The sequence below is a fragment of the Podarcis bocagei genome (assembly GCF_964188305.1).
Source record: "Podarcis bocagei genome assembly, chromosome: 4".
Classification (NCBI taxonomy): Eukaryota; Metazoa; Chordata; class Lepidosauria; order Squamata; family Lacertidae; genus Podarcis; species Podarcis bocagei.
The window spans coordinates 19,934,976-19,947,215 of NC_138128.1; the positions used below are offsets into that span (position 1 = coordinate 19,934,976).

The window sequence follows — 12,240 nt, forward strand, 5'->3', positions numbered from 1 at the left end:
CCTGAACAGGAATACTCTACATTGCAAGTTCTTCCTTACAATCAATCAGGAGGGGTATCTGCCTCTACCTACTGTTGGTCTCCCTGACTTCTGCCTCACCAGTCCAGTTGGCTATAGAGAAGGCTCTCTCTCTCTCTCTCTCTCTCTCTCTCTCTCTCTCTCTCTCTCGTTCCTGTTATAGAAGAGAACCTCAGTAGATGATCTTCTGATAACTGATCATCAATGCACTTCAACAGTACTACAATGGCCCTAAAATCGATAGCACACGGGGCCTTTCCAACATGTCTGTTTGGTTCCCATCACCCACCTGGTGATTGCAAAAGTAATTACTCTTTGGAAAGGGGGTGGGCAGGCAGAGATGTCTGCTATGTCATCCTTTGCAATCTGGAAATATGGATTAACTCACTCGGGCTCTGGCAACGCTCCGGGTGAACGTTTCTTAGAAAATTAAAGTTTTGTTTTGTTTAAACAAAAATCAATATTGATTTTGTTTTGCCCTGCTTTAATTCTGGATTCAGTTCTGCTCGTTTTGCTATATATGCTCAAAGGCCTTGAGTTAAGCATGGAGCACTGTAGATTTGAATGCCAAGAAAAGAGGGGGCGGGGGCGGAGAACCCATTTCAATCCTCAAATGACAAAACCATTGGTGCAGAAGGCAACTAAACCTTAGCAGCTGCTTTTTGGAACCATGTTCATAGAGTGGATCCAAACAACAAGCTTCAGTACACAATTTACTGCTCTGAGGAATTGCAAAGGAATGGAGAAGCGCATTCAGTTAAATTTGAGGTCTGTTCCTATGCCATATTCATCTTGCAGTGCTTGGGGAATTATACGTGACTCCTGCATAGGGTGGGCAATTTTACCACTATTTTGTCCCCATGGAATCTGCCTCAGAACATCTTCCCGTTTGCCACTATTGTACCAAATGGCAATAAGCAAGGCTTCAACAGGGAAGTGGGGGGCAACATCTCCCCATTTTGCTTCAGGCAGCGAAACATGATAGGCTACCCCCGGGGCATAGAGTTTTTCTCAACTAGTAAAAAACTCTTAAGAAGAAGGAAAACTCATATCACCAATGGTCATTGTGGGGGGAAAGAAGTTGAATGTTTAATTTAAAATTAGGTTGGAATCAGTAGATAGTATGTACATTGGCATGTTTTTCTTTTCTTGTTGTAATGGTTGTTCTTGTCATTTCTTGAAAGTGGCATGGTGGAATCATATATTGCCAGCCTTTGGTTGAATTGATCTAGTACGAAATGGTACTCCTCAAGAATGCTAACAAAAAAATCTATAATACTATGAGCAAAGTAGCCTGTTAACTGCCCTGCATTGTTTATTTATAGGAATGTAGTTGGATTAATTAAACCATCCGTCTTTCAGACCGTTGGTGCAATGAATGGAAATCACTCTTTCAACATCCTGATTGAATTACCTGCAAAACAATAGACACTACATTTGAAGTACCTAGTTCAACAGGTTTATGATGATTGACTATATCTGCATCACAGAGATAGCACACCTTCACTGACTCAAAAAAAGGTGATTGCCCATCACCCTGAAGCATGTTTATTGAGAGGAAATAGAGCATGCAACTAATCCTCTAGAGACAAATTCCTCTTGAGTCTTCATATTTTATTTAAGATTTATGCCATGCTCTGTTTCACCCATCCAGGAAGTTAGTCATTTCAATTCAGGAGATTTGTGTCCAACACTTTCCCCCTATTACATTTAAAACTTGTTTAATTTGAAATATTTGTGCAGCCCATGTTCCTTCCTTTTGCTGTTTCTCTTTAAAGTTTCATACACCAGGTTAAATGCCAGCTTTGGTAAGGAGGGGGAATATATTTGATTCAGTTCACACTGAAAGGCAAATATACCTAATTTGGACTTTCTAAAACAATATGCAAACAACAACACAGCCATTCTTCAAAATTCACAGTTCCCTGAATTTTGCAGTACCGTTTTTCAGGCACGCAATGTGTGCAAAAATGAACATATTCAGGTATAGTGTGCCTAAAAATGCAGATACTGGAGAAACTACACACACTACCACACACAAATACATTCACTTAAGAATTCATATTAATAGCTTTGGTATAAATAAACACAATGGAAATTATCCTTAATTAAATAACTAAACAGCATTAAAATATTTTATTGGATTTTATTGTATATGCGGCCACCTGCCTATAGCATAAAATGACGGGGCCAGATCACTATTTAGAGACAATAAAAAATGACAGATGAAGATGTTGTTCTTATAAAACTTTATCATTTAAATGGTTCTAATTTCAGAACAGCGGAGCAGTTTAACTGCAATAGTGACTGAAACTGAAGCAACCAGAAATTTGAAAGGCATCTTAATACTGACAAATCAATTGCTATTGCCAGGAGTTTTTAAAAATCAGCACTGATCTAATTACATTGGATTTTTTTTAAAAAAAAAGAAGGTGGTTTTTTTTGCTGAATTAATTTTAGCTGCAAAATAAAAATGAGGTTTTCCCTCAAAATATTCCACATTTGTTACTTTTTACCTTTGTCATTTTAGTGTCTCATAATATGGGACACTAATAATATGGGACACTAATAATATGGGACACTAAAATGACAAAGGTAAAAAGTAGCAAATGTGGAATATTTTGCAAATAGTTCTGCTTTGGATGTACAGTTCCAGGAACAAAGCAAAACAACACTTTAAAAAAACACAAAAAAGCTTGCTACAGCATTCCGACCTTAGTTTCTGCCTTCATCTATTTCCCCTCATGGTATTGCCTGAAGTAAATCTTCTTGAGATGGCCTTCTTGACATGGACTGAAGAAACAATAAAATGTCAGTACATTAGCAAAACCTACTTAGGCCCATCACATTAGAAAATAGAACAGGCTTCCTCAACCTTGGCCCTCCAGATGTTTTTGGCCTACAACTCTCATGATTCCTAGCTAGCAGGACCAGTGGTCAGGGATGATGGGAATTGTAGTCTCAAAACATCTGGAGGGCCGAGGTTGAGGAAGCCTGAAATTGCCTCTGCTCTCCAGTCTCATGACACTAGAACCCAGGGAACTCAATGAAGCCAGATGCTGGGAAATCCAGGGCATACAAAAGAAAGTATTTCTTCATATAGCACCTAGTTAAACTATGGCATTCACCCCCACAAGGAGTAGTGATGGCCGCCATCTTGGGTGGCTTTAAAAGAAGATTAGAATAATTCATGGATAATGCTGTATGAATCTGAATGCCAGTTGCTGGAGATCTTATGTGGTGAGAGGCCTGTTTCCCTCAGGTCCTGATTTTGGGCTTCCCATGGGCATCTAGCTGACCAATGTAAGAACAAGATGCTGGACTAGATTGAGTAGACTCTTCTTCAGTTCTTATGCCCCTGCACACATGCACACACCTTAGTCAAGGTGCATAGTACCCAAGGCTGGTCAAGTTTTTTTGGCGATCAAGTCAGAAAATCCCCAAAGCTTTCATCGATACAGCTAACAATTTGCCACCCTTTCATGACACCCAAACTCAGTCACCTGAGGCGGGCACTTCACTCTGTCTAATGTTAGGTCCTGAGGCAGAATAAATAAGAGCCCCTAGGTCGAAGCAAGAAACATGAAGCAAAAATCTTTGGGCTTGTCTCCTCACTGCTTCTTATTGCTTCTGTATGTTTAACTACTTGCTGGAATAAATTACTACTACTACTACTACTAATACTACTACTACTACTACTACTAATAATAATAATAATAATAATTTATTATTTATACCCCGCTCATCTGGCTGGGCTTCCCCAGCCATTCTGGGTGGCTTCCAACCAAATATTAAAATACACAAATACATCAAACATTAAAAGCTTCCCTAAACAGGGCTGCCTAAAGAAATGGTAATGTCTCCTCAGTCAGCCACTGGAAATTCAGCTGTCAGGCATGATCTCGCTCTAGAGTTCCTGGACTGAGGAGAGTTGGAGAGGATGACATAAGAACATAAAGCACAAGAAGAGACATGCATCATGTTCTCACAGTCACCAACCAGATTCTTGTGGTAAATAATCCAGCAGAACCCAAGTGCAAGAGACTTCTCCCCTCCTGTGGTTTCCAGCAACAGTTATTCAGAAGTATTGAGGCTTCTAATGGTGCTGACAGAGCATAGCCATCTGGGCTAGGAACCATTCCATGAATTTATCCAATCCTCTTTTAAAGCCATTCCAGTTGGTGGCCATCCCAGTCTCCTGTGGGAGTGAGTTCCATAGTTAAACAATGCACTGCATTCGTACGGAACCCCTGGTCACCTCATGGACTATTGACCCGTACACCACTAATCCGCTGCCACCAACCAGGTCCTCCCCTGTAAATCACTTAGTCTCAGTCAGGTTCTTAAGTTAACAATGAAGATGTTACGATATAGAAGCAATGCGGCCACGAGCTGGTAGCTTGAAAGCAAAACATAATGGGAATGTTGGGACTGTTCCGTGGGAAACAGAGGGACAGTCTATTCACAGTGCGAAGCACCGGAATTAGCTCAGAGTGTAATATGAGCTGTACAGGAAGTACAGGAGGAGTTTGTCTCTCGGCTGTTGGAGTTTGAAGAGAGCAGTCATGATTTTTGTAACGCTGCAAAGACAGAAATAAAGGCATGTAAATACGTTTCTGTCTATCTCTTTCCCCTGCCCGGGGGGGGGGGCAGGAAAGCGGGGGGGTGTTCTTCTCACGCTGAGAAGGATCGCCTATCGCGACCTAGCCTGTATCCTGCCGGGGAATGCAGACAGGGAGGTCAACCGGAGATCAAGCCGGGTGCCTGGAGAGTGGCCAGTTTCTCCTGATAAAGGCTTGATTCCCAACAGAAGATTGTAGTTTATTGCAAACACAAATAAACTTTAAATGCATTCAAAACGTTGTTACTCTTTACCTTCTTAGTCTTATTTTATCCTGCCCCTAACTCTTCCACTTCCCCTCACACGAGGACCAACTGCACTAACTGTCTCTCTATTTCCATCAGTCTTCCAACTGCTTCCCCAACTGCCTCTTCCCAACCAACCAACAAACTAACTAAACCTCGGGCTAAGCCCTTTTATAGTCAGGTAGGCTCCGCCTCTGGCTTTTCTATTGGTCTACCTATTAACTCTTTCTCTCCCTCTGTACAGACATTTTCAAAAGAACGGGCAAACACCACAGTGGCCATCCCTGCCTCCTGTGGGAGTAAGTTCCATAGTTAAACAATGCACTGTGTGAATAAACACTTTCTTTTATCTGACCTACAAAATACCCTCCAACTTCATGGTTCTCTAATTCTATGCAGTTGTGTAAATAAATGGGTGCAGATCTCAAATTTGCCCCTTGCATTTAATTGTATATTGCTTTCAGCCATTCCAAGGGTCCAAGGTTCATGAATTTAAATAAGAAATAAACAATAAATAAGATGGCCCCTGGTGGGAGTGCTGCAGTGAGCTGTCTGACTATTTGTTCATACAAATAGCCAGCACTACTGATCAGATTGGCACGGACAGCTTTGCTGTGAGCTAATTGTGACTTTGTATATGCAGTAGCCCATTTTGCATGCGGTTCTTGATGCAGCAAGGAGGATTGCCTCTGGAACATGTGCAGCTCTCTTCCTGAACCAAGAAATAACCGACTCCTGAAAGGTCAGAGTCACACTGAATGTGATTCCACTGCCAAAAGGTCGCCAAAGTTTCATTATAGTTTCCACAAACTCTGGGCAAGGCATATGCAGTCGCACATTAGAATAGCAGTACAGAAATTAAGATCAAGCTCCCATTACAATTTATTTTATTCTGCTTTCATTTAACAGTAGCAGATGTGCAAATGTTTGTTTACTCAGTTCTTGATAGTAGGCATTTGCTAGGGGAAGCATGAAATTAATTTCTGCCCTAGTATTAAAAAATCATTTCCTTGATTTAAATGTGTCTTTGATAAAAGGAAGAGTCTCATAAAATGCTTAAGCTGATGAGGCAATGCAAAAAAAGAGAGAAAAGAAACAATATTTGCTGTTTTAGGATTGCTATTTCTATTTGCTTACATTGCAGAGGCCGGGTTTTTTTCTGAGAGAGAGAGAGAGAGAGCAAATAATTATTTTGTAGAATTGCCCATGCAAACACTTCCTGTGTGAATGTGTTGAGAGCAGTATGGAGAAAGTTGTTTGTTAAACTACAAGGGAAAATTATATTAACTGGTAGGGGAGAAAACACACACATAAACTACAACTCTTTTTGGCATCTGTCATTTACTAAAAAAATGATCACAGGAAGATGATTTGCACCAAGCCAGACCAGGTCCATTTTCCTCAGTATCATCTACAAGGACTGGCAGCAGCTCTCCAGTTTTTCAAACAGCCTCCCAGCTCTACCTGTAGACACCAGTTATTGAATCTGGGACCTTCTGCACGTATTATGAACCTGGGACCCTCCAACAAGACATGGGGGGGCCAGTTGTCTAACTTCATATAAATTAGTTTACTATGTTTCTATGAAAGGAGCAAGCCAGCAGTAAATCACACTGCACAAGTTAACTCTTTATTAGCACAGCAACTCATCTCTGGCAGGTCTTGGCCCCATGAAGCAGTTGCTGAGACTGAAGGTTCCCACCTTCCCACAGCTGCCTAAGTCCCTTCCAGTGTTTGCCCCAAGCAATCTGAGACTGTGCCTGTGTGAAGCTAACCTCCTCATGCCTCTCCTGGTTCTGGGAGACTAAGGTGGAAGAGAGCTTGTCACATCATGAAGGAGAGACACCTGTGTCAAGGACTTTCCTGAGTCCTCCCTCATAGCTACTGATCAATCACACGCAGGCACCATATGGGTTACCAGGCTTCTTCTCTGGCACCAGCTACAGAACATCAAACAGCAAGTCTAAAACATGGCATGTTCTCTCCCTCCCCTGGCAGGTTAACTCAAAGATTTATAAGGTCTGGGGAATGCTGGCAACCAGCCAGCCCCATCACTTGCTCCCACTTTGGGGACTAATTGTTGCAACCTGCCTGAGGGTCCCCACCAAGCAATACTTGCTCACTGGATCACTACTTCATGACAACCTTTTCACCAGCCAGACTCATCTCTGTCTTTTCAGCTTCTACCACCTCTTCCTTCCAATCTTCTCCCTCTGACCACTCATCATTGTCCCACCAACAATCCCCTAACTCTGAGCCTTCTTCCCTTATGGGTTTCCCAGCTGGTTCCTCACACCATTCCTCTGCCCCCAGCCAGCCCGTGGGATCCGATCTGTGTTTGAATGCAAAAGATCAATTGACTAAACTATCAATTTGATTATTTAAAAATGGTTCCGGCACAAATTAACAATATCCCAAAATGCACTTTTTTCCAGATATGTGAAAGCATCCTTAATCTAGAATGCAATGCCACATATTCTCTAATAACTGAGGAAGTTGGAACATCCATGCTTTGCTGCTTCTCCAAACAGCCGTTTTTAGTCTCCAGAAGCCAAAACTTTGCTTCCCTTAGCAACATTGAATATACTCAGTGCCCGACAGTGGCAACTTTTCATACTAAGGACAGCAACTCCTACTACTGACAACAGCAGGTTGTCAATCCCTGCTAAAGGTTTGCAGTGCAATTACCAGCAGCGCCTTTTTTTTTCTAAATCCCACTCCCAGGAGCTGGTAGATGGTTCCCAAAACCAAATTATTTTCTCAGCTTTTTCACCCTCACTGATGGTTTCCCAGGAGATTGCTGTTCCCCCAAAGGTACACTACCTCATTGGACTATAGTGCATCAAATAGCCTTTCAAGGTTGACCCCTGGCCTGTGGGTTGTGAGTATGTGTGCTACCCCCCTGGACCAGATTCACACTATACATTTAAAGTCCTCTGATACCATGTTAAACATCCCCCAAAGAATTCTGGGAGGTGTAGTTTGTTAAGGGAGCTGAGAGCTATTAGGAGACCCCTATTCTTTTCCCACAGCTGCAATTTTCAGAGTGGTTTAACAATCAATCCTTCTTCACATCTAACATCACATAAGGCATATGTGGGTCTGCTGACCAGCTGATCGAGTCACCTGATACTCCAAAAGCCTCATGAAGCTCACCTAAAATAGTGTGTAGTGTGCAAAGATTTCAAGTTCTCCTGAACTCTTCCTCAGGGCTGAATGTTATGCAAAACAACTAGGATCCGACACGTATGTTTGTGCATTATCGCTTCCATTACAGCTTCATTTCACTTTCATATAAAATTTATAGCCAATTTATTTGCTTAATTTCTGAAGGGAAAGTGGTATTAAATCATCAATCAAAGGAATGTTCAATCAGAGTCAGGCTCCATAAATGTGCTTCCCTGCAAATCTATAGATTATAACTAATCTGCTGTATAAATTAATGAAAATGATGTATGTGATTAGTTGTCAACTGGAAACGATATCTGGTGAATGGGAACATTGTAAAATGGGCTCATTTTAAATAACAGATGATCTTTCTGTTTGCAAATCCTTTCATCTTAATGCTTCATGATTCCCTGAAACTCCTGTGGAGAAGAGAATTTAAAATAAGAGATGGAGTCTGCACCCCTTCTGCACACAAAAATATAACTTCTTTATTTTATTTGTCTATTGGGGGGGGCATTTAAAGTCCCCAAGCCTATTCTGAAAGTACATGTTCCATGTTGCGTTCTGGATGACATTGGGTGTACATGGTCCAGTTGCATTTGCAAAAATTAGTATACTAGACTTGTTTCATGGAGCTGGCAGTGTTTGGCTTAAGCATTTTGTGTTTTATGCTAGGCTGCAGTACAGATTGCATTCACTTAGATCTTTGACTGCACTGCTTAGTTAGGTCAGGGATGGGCCAAATAAAAAAACTGGCCACCTGCTCCATGGGCCACATTTAAAAGGTGGGTGACCCTGACCCTCTGTCCATCACCACATGACTTGTGACATCAGGTGGATCAGAGCCTGTGAAAAATGGTAGAGCTTGCATTCAGTAATGAATTTAAACATTACATGAGACATTCAGGAGTCAACCTGATCACCTGCCTTGGTCAGACCAGACCTGGAATACTGTGTCCCGTTCTGGGAGCCACAATTTTAGAAGGGTATTGAGAAACTGGAATGTATGCAAAGAAGGCCAGCCAGGATGATCAAAAGGTCTGGAAATCAAGACTTATGAGGAACGGTTGAAGGTGCTGGGCATGTTTAGCCTGGAAAAGAGGAGACTAAGAGGAGACTATAAGATAGCCATCTTCAAATATATAAAAGGCGGCCACAGGGAAGATGGAGCAAGCTTGTTTTCTCCTGCTCCTGAGGTTAGAACCCAAACCAATGGCTTAAAGTTACAAAAGATGAGATTCTTACTAAACACCAGGAAGAACTTTCTGACTGTAAGAGCTGTTTGACAGTGGAATAGACTCCCTCAGGAGATTGTGGACTCTCCTTCCTTGAAGGTTTTTAAGCAACAATTGGATGGGCATCTGTCACAGATGCTTTAGTTGGGATTCTAAACTCAACTAAAGTTTGCATTGCAGAAGGTTGGACTAGATGGCCTTTGGGGTTCCTCCCAATTCTACAGTTCTATGATTCTACACTTTGGCAGCCAGGTTGGCATTTTTAACTTTAAATTGTATTGGGTTTTGACTCCACTTGGGTTGCATTCACATGACAACTTATTCCATTTTCATGACGTTTCCCTAACTGTTTGTTTCCAAATTAAATCTGAGCTTTCAACATGAAAACAATGTACAAAAAGTCATTACATTATTGAATGTAGCTTGCAAAAATATGTATTCAAATATCATAGTTTCAGAGAAAAGTGCACAAAATGTGTATTAATTTTGTTTTTCGGGGTGTTTTTTTATCATGCACTGATGAACTGAAGATTAAAAATAACAAGAAACTAAAATTAGCCAATTCACCAATCACTGACATCCCATAAAGCCACTCAACTATTTGTGCATTAGAAAAGCCTCCTGAATTATGGGATTCCATAGCAACGGCACGTCTACTTTGCACAGACCCACCAAGTACAAAGCATCCTTGAAAGAAAGATTCATTCAAGAGTGTACTTAAATATCAAGAACTTTTAAAGGTGGTGTCTGAGCTTCACATATTACTTTGACCTGGAGGAGCTGACATTCATTTTGTTCTCTGGATTCTACCAAGTCAGCATATTTTGCAGTTTGCTTCGAGGCATGTGCGAGTAACCTCAGCACTATTGAAATCACTTAACCAAAGCACAGGGAGTTGTTAGATGAGCAGTAGCAAAACACTGCGATTGCAGGTAAACTGAGGTAACAAGCGAGGAAACACGGTTGAGATGAATTTCCAGGAGGCATGAGTCTAGCGGCTTAGTTGCAGAAGTTCTTTTCGTTTCCATTTGTCCTATGACACTTTCCCCCATTTTGGGACGATTTGGCTTGGCTTTTAATAAAGATGTTGCCCAGAGTTTTGCTCTTTCTTATGAACCAAAAACTTTGCTTGAACTCAGATACAGATGCAATGCAAGAAGCTGAAGTTAAGTTGGGGCAAAGTACATCAGACTGTCTCCATTCTAGAGTAGGACTACTGCTTATGCCAGGTTGCCGGGTCACATGGCTGAGCTGAATGGGCTTGGGATCCAGCCTAAGTCCCCCTTTTCTGGTCCCCACTGCCACACCAACCGAAAACCCATTTTTCAGGGCTTGACACATCTCAGACTCAGCTTAGAAGGCTGTTTCCCAGCTGAGCCAGGACAGGCGAAATGTTCCAGCATATCTCCGGCAGGGCCAAAAACAGCAAGTTACACTGGAGTAGCAGGAACCTTTCAGATGAGCTGGAGATCCACAGTGTCTTAACCCAACCCATCTTGGTGGATCTTGCTGTGGGATCGCTCTCCCAGAAACATGACTCAGGGCAACTCTTATGCATGCACACTCAAATCACTGGGCTGGAATTTTGTTTGTTTGTTTAGCTCTTCAGTTGTTTAATTCCTATAATGCTATTAAGAGACACATCACCCCCAACAGATCCCAACATCCTATAGCTCCGTTTAATTCCTATTTGCCACTTTAGTGCATTTCTAATTTATTATTACATGTTGGTCCCAGGCATACCTCAAGGGGAAAGTCATTTCAGCATCGAGGTGTTGTTGTTTAGTCATTTAGTCGTGTCTGACTCTTCGTGACCCCATGGACCAGAGCACGCCAGGCACTCCTGTCTTCCACTGCCTTCCGCAGCTTGGTCAAACTCATGTCGGTAGCTTCGAGAACACTGTCCAACCATCTCATCCTCTGTCGTCCCCTTCTCCTTGTGCCCTCCATCTTTCCCAACATCAGGGTCTTTTCCAGGGAGTCTTCTCTTCTCATGAGGTGGCCAAAGTACTGGAGCCTCAGCTTCAGGATCTGTCCTTCCAGCGAGCACTCAGGGCTGATTTCCTTCAGAATGGATAGGTTTGATCTTCTTACAGTCCATGGGACTCTCAAGAGTCTCCTCCAGCACCATAATTCAAAAGCATCAATTCTTCAGCGATCAGCCTTCTTTATGGTCCAGCTCTCACTTCCAGCATCGAGGTACCACTATATTATGTTGCCTTGTACTGAGGTATACCATTGATCCATCAAGTCAAGTCCTCTCACCCCTAGTTCCTGGTGGCTCTTTGGGGCCTGCAGTCTAAGGCAGGATAGCCAATGTTGGGCTCTCCAGATGCTGATGAACTACAACCCCCATCACCCCTGACCCTTGGCTATGTTGGCTGCTGGTGGTGGGAATTTTAGTTCAGTAAAAACATTGGTTATTCCTGTACTAAAGCTTGATACCTAACATTCTTTTAACAGGTGTCAAAGATGGAATCTGGGATTATCTGTACACAGTGTCAGCACTCTTATTACTGAGTTATGGCTTTTCCCTAAGGCAACTTCCCCAGATGACTGGCAACCTATGACAAATGGAAAGGAACAGCTAAGTGAAACCTGCTGTCGACCGCTAAGCATTTATGCAACTTTTTTTTTTAACCATAGGGGAAACCACATAGCAACACCACCCATTAAAATTCCCCTTTTTAAAAAATGTTTTATTAATTAATTACACAAATAAGCCAAGCAAGTCTTACTTTATGGATCATTTATTCATGCTTCGAGTGTGTTATGAGGTTAACAGCACAAGGGATGTTTTACGGGTTTATAAAATGCTTCTTGTTAGGTCTTATTGCTTTTTGATTTCACATTTATTTATTTGTAACAGGCTTTGCACTGAAGGCACTTCTGTTGTTCCACTGGGGATTTTCTGCATGATTTATTTATTTTAAAAAAACCTCCCCCCTTTACT

At 41.9% G+C, this 12,240-nt stretch overlaps 1 long non-coding RNA gene across 1 annotated transcript; it reads right to left on the reverse strand.

Moving 5' to 3' along the window:
• Positions 1 to 1,079: 1,079 nt before the first annotated feature.
• On the reverse strand, positions 1,080 to 5,148 carry LOC308585160. Its single transcript, XR_014007094.1, has 3 exons — positions 4,894 to 5,148; positions 2,733 to 2,811; positions 1,080 to 1,432 (listed from the first exon to the last, which is right to left on the reverse strand). It is a non-coding gene; the product is annotated as an uncharacterized lncRNA (long non-coding RNA).
• Positions 5,149 to 12,240: the final 7,092 nt, after the last annotated feature.